This window comes from Mus pahari, chromosome 2, assembly GCF_900095145.1.
Source record: "Mus pahari chromosome 2, PAHARI_EIJ_v1.1, whole genome shotgun sequence".
Taxonomy (NCBI): domain Eukaryota; kingdom Metazoa; phylum Chordata; class Mammalia; order Rodentia; family Muridae; genus Mus; species Mus pahari.
The window spans coordinates 133,707,839-133,712,799 of record NC_034591.1 but is presented as its reverse complement, the minus strand read 5'-3'; the positions used below and the strand labels follow the sequence as shown (position 1 = coordinate 133,712,799).

The 4,961-nt window shown below is 46.6% G+C and overlaps 1 pseudogene; it reads right to left on the bottom strand.

Moving 5' to 3' along the window:
* Nucleotides 1-4,322: 4,322 nt before the first annotated feature.
* Nucleotides 4,323-4,961, bottom strand: part of LOC110316895 — a 2,055-nt pseudogene continuing 1,416 nt past the window's right edge.

Sequence of the window (4,961 nt, the reverse complement as noted above, 5' to 3'; positions counted from 1 at the left end):
AGCCTCATGAGTGCTAGGACTATAGGCAGATGCCACACCTGACTTCTGGGGACCTCTCTGTAACTGTTAATGAAATGTCAAGTGTAACGTAGGCACACAGTAGATGTGGGCTTGGACTATCAGTGCCAAAGCTGGAGTCTGACATGGCTCGCTAAGATTTCAGTGAGGTGACATTTATATCTACTTTATTAATACATTAAAGACTTTTTGTCTTATCTTGGAAATTTAGCAGTGCTGGGCACTTAACCGTTTGCTAAAGGTTCCCATGCTCCAAGGAGAGAATTCTCTTGCCTCCTTGAACTCATACTTGGGACTATGGCTGGTAGACAGCAGGCAGCTAACCCATGTGGACTGTGGTTTGTGAATGTACTAGAGCAGATGGATGTCTGAGGGGACTTCAAGGTGCATCATAAAGAAGCAGCTTTCGGGGGGAGACGCTTTGTTCCTGACCACAACTGACTCTATTGGCTGACAGTTATTGAGATATCTTCTGCCCAGACATTCTCCTCTAATGCCTCAAGGGAAATCCTGAAAACTTTAAGGGTCTAGATCTCCTACTTCTTTTTTTTTTCTTCCCCAAAATACTTTATTTATTAAACAATATATCCATAATCCATGATCCAAAAATACAGATANACATCTTTACATTATTTAATAAAAAGATTTACCATAGTATCTCTCCTTTACAAAGGGGACATAGGTAATAATTCCTTGAAAATAAAATGTGACATTCATGTTAAAGCTGGACCATCTTGAAGGATGGAGTGTGGCGAAGAACAATGACCACAGCACATTCTGAGGGAAAAGACACTTCTTAGACCTCGCCTGCTTTAAAGCTCCTCTTGGCATAGGCAGTAAAGACCAATCAATCCCTGTTCATAAAAAACAGGGTTCCTCGCTGTTTGATTTCAAACCCTGAAGACTTACTTAACCTCCCAGCCCTCTAACAGGGCCAACCTTGGCACCGTGATCACATGGAGAAGTTGCTCTCTAGACGGGTGTTATTGCTTGAAGAAGCATCCCCGCCAAGGCCTTCTGGGGACAGGTGAGGGATAGAAGGCAAGATACTGTATACACAGGAGCAAGCAGATGCCCACTTCCCCAGCCATCCACAAAACCTCACACCATAGGGCTCTTCACTGTAGAGTGGAAGACATGGCTGGCAGCCTGCTTCCTACGGACCCCACCTGCTGGATAGGCGAATGGTTAGTGCTGCTTGGACCATCACATCACTAACATGTTCACAGATCTAGGGGCTCAGTTTTTTACTAACTCATCATGCTTCTTCTATAATAAACTATTGATAATGTGCACAGAAAACAAGAAAGATGATTCCCTTCCTCTCAGCAAAACACTCATGTACTTACAAGGGGAATTACACAGGGAGAACCCAGCCTTGGCTCAGGCAAAGCAGCTGCAAGAGTGACCTGTGGGGATCATCCTACCCACTCTGTTGATGAAGCAAGGACAGCTTAAGAGCCAGGTCTCAACCGGCAGGCATGAGAGTGTCTGGTCCAGCGATGGAGACACTCGGGCTTCTGAAGCAGGGCTGAGCAGTGTGTTCATGGCTTCTCTGAATCTGAGGCGGAGCTGGTGCCGGAATTCTTCTCCTGAAGTTCCCTCCTTGCTCACACACAGCAGCAGTGGGAACAAGGCGTCCATCAGAGTACCAGCAACGACCCACAGATTTTCCTTTCTGTTCCCCACCCCCACCCCCTGTTTTGTAGCCAGGGACCAAACCTAGACCATCACTCTTGGATGGCAGCTTTGTTCACCTACATGCAGCCAATGCCACATTGCACTTCACACTTTTTGGGCATGTTTTTCCACCATGGAGTTAAATCCCCAAACTCATAAATTCTGTTTTGTGCCAAGCTATATGCATCTTATTTTCATGATATTGTAACTGTCAAAAAGCAGATAATCATAGAAACTTACAAAATAAATAAAAGTCAGAAGCCAATATGTAGGATGGCCCCAGGTAGAACTCAGGGGAAGAACCAGCATGACCTCAGGAAGCCAGAAGATGGAGCTCATCCAGCCTCTAACACCTCCACCAGTAAACACCACTTCTTTCTGGTCATCAAAGGACTCAGCTGCCTCAGGCTGAATCTCACGTATTAACCCAGCTTCTAAGGCAGTACCAGGCAAGATCTGATTAAAAACCTTACAGAAACTGTAAAAAGCCATCCAGACACTGTGGTGGCCATCTGTGATCCCAGCAATGCCTAGCTCCAGCAGGATGACTGCAAGTTCAAAGCTAGTCTTTTACATAATAAAGCCCTGCCTCCCAATAAATAAATAAATAATCTAAAATTTAAGATTAAAAGGAAGCATGAGGCCTGACCCCAAGCACTGAAGAAAGATAATAAATGGTAAAAAGAATAAAGAGAGGGCTTGCCTAATGCACAGAGTTCTAGGTTGGAGCTGGCAGTGGTGGGGCATGCCTCTCTAGTCCCAGTACTTGGAAGGCAGAGGCAGGAGAATCTCTGAGTTGGAGGTCAGCCTGGTCATATACAGAGTGAGTTCCAGGACAGCCAGGGCTACACAGAGAAAGCTTGTCTTGAAAAACCAAAAAAAAAAAAAAAAAAAAAAAAAAAGTTCTGGGTTTGGTCCCTACCATTACAAAACCAGACCTAAGTAACCTCAGCATTTGGGAGGTGAAGAAAGACCAAAAGATCAACGTTATTCTCAGCTACATTGTGAGTTCAGAGCCTGCCTAGGATACATGAGATCTGGTCTTTGTGGGGAGGGAGGGAGGTCCGTCACAACTTTTAAAGGCTAAGTGATGTCTATCTAATCTAACCCTGAGAGGGGTCCCCAAGAATATCAGCCCCATCCCCAAAGCTCTTCCTGCCTAGAGACAAGCTTGTGCAGTTGCCTATCGACGACAGCAAACCTGCCTGGTACCTACTGTCCAGGAAAGGTCAATGCGGACCAACTTATTCAGTAGCACAAACACAAGCCACTCCTGTCTCCCTCTTTCACTAGGATAGACTATGCAAGACATCGTCCAGTAAGAACACGACCATGGTGACACGGGTATGGGGCAGAGACAACACCCTTGTGCTTTGTTTGTGGTCATCAGAAGAAAACAAGGTGCCTGTCAATATATAAAAAGCCGGCCTCTTCTTACATCAGAAATTGCATAACCCAGCTCTGTCTTGCAGGTCTTTTTCTGAGGTGAGGCCAGGAACCGGTTGGACTCTCTCAACTCTTCTCAGAGAGCCTGAGTTACTGAAGAACATGCCAGAGGAATTCTAAGTGAACAGTAGCTCTCAGGATCCTGTCACGCTTAAGGAACCACCACAGATGCATCTCAACAGGCCCTGTGTATACATCCCCCAACTATTTCAAGACAGTTCAACACTGGTTTTGTGGACGGGGTCAAACAAAGAGTACACTCCAGTTTCCTACCTTCATTCCAGAACTGCTATTGGGCACACAAAATCACAAATTATGTCACATAATCATAGTCCCCTTGAACATAAGCTGCTGGCCTAGTGGGATGCAACACAGCAGAGTTCTACAATCAGCTCACAGTAGACAGACTCACTTCATAGACACACAGACCCATGACCTTCATGCTAGTACAATAATTTCATCTTCACAGTAAAAAAAAAAAATATAGGCAGGAATCCCCAGAGAGCTGGAAGCTCAGCCTGGCTGTCTGTCTGTCCGCTGCTGGGCAGTGCTGAATGTGTAACTGACAGTCCGAGGCTAACAGAAGCTCAATCTCCGGGGGGGGGGGGGCTGGAAGTTCACAGGAAAAGGTGGTGCACAAGATGACAGAGGGTACTTCCACCTGGGAAGAGCCCCCAGTCCCTTCCAGACACATCAGAGGGATCTCGACCAAGAGTCCCTGGTCTCCAGTAAGGGTCAGAGCACAGCATGGGGCAGTGCCTGGTAATACTTTACTCACAGAGCAACAGCTGTGCTTCCATGCTGCCACAGACAGTCCTGGAATCCGTGCACACTCAAGGCTGACCCTCCAGTCACAAAGCAGTGGCAGTGTAACAGGTTAAAATGTGTCCACCCTGCACCATGCACTTTGCCTACAGCCCAGACTGACACACATCACTGATGGTGTGGCCATTCCCAGTGCTGGGAGGTTTCGGGATGGGGGAGCCTGCTCCTAAAGTCACTGTGGCAAGTCCCTGTGAGATTGTTCTGTGCAAATGGTGCAGCGGCTTCTTGTTTTAGGAAACATCCAAAATTACAACTGGCCACTGAATTATTAAATATCAGTCAAAATAAGGTAGTTTTAAAATGAAAGATCATATTGCAACATGAGTGAAGAAATATATTAGCTTGCTCTTCAGTCTAGCACAACAGCCTCTTCTTTACTTCTTCTTCCTCTTTTCCTGAGCACATTGTGGACAAAACCACTTTCCTTTGGGCTTTGTGGTGAGATCCACGCAGGCAAAGTGAAACCACTCAATGGGACAATCTGGATTGTCACAACTGATCATCTATCTCCCCGTAGGACACCTGGTGGCACAAGCAGTATGTAGGCTCATTCGGATCCACAGGCACGTCCAGCACATCAGAGGGGTGCACAGATAGGATACTGTCAGTAAACTCACACCCGCTTTTATGTTTCTTCTTCTTTGGGGTATCCTCTTCTGACGTCAGCCTGCCTCGGCCCCAGGAGCTTCTTTTTTCCTTCTGACTCCGGCCTTTTTTCAAGTTCCATGCTCCAGTGCTCTCAAAGTCACTTCCGTCCATCCTGTCCTTCAGGTCAACCTCAAAGCGCGCCAGGTCATCATCAAGCCTTCGGATGTGTTTATCCACCATCTCGTAGGTCTGCATGGCCAGCTGCACCTTGTCATCACTGTACTTCTTGCACTTGCTGTAGGCGCTCTGGATCTTCTGGAGGTGCTCCACACGCTGGGCCGATGAGAGTCTTCACTGTGGAAATATACTCTGCAGCCAGGATGTCGATCTCTGCTTTCTTATCT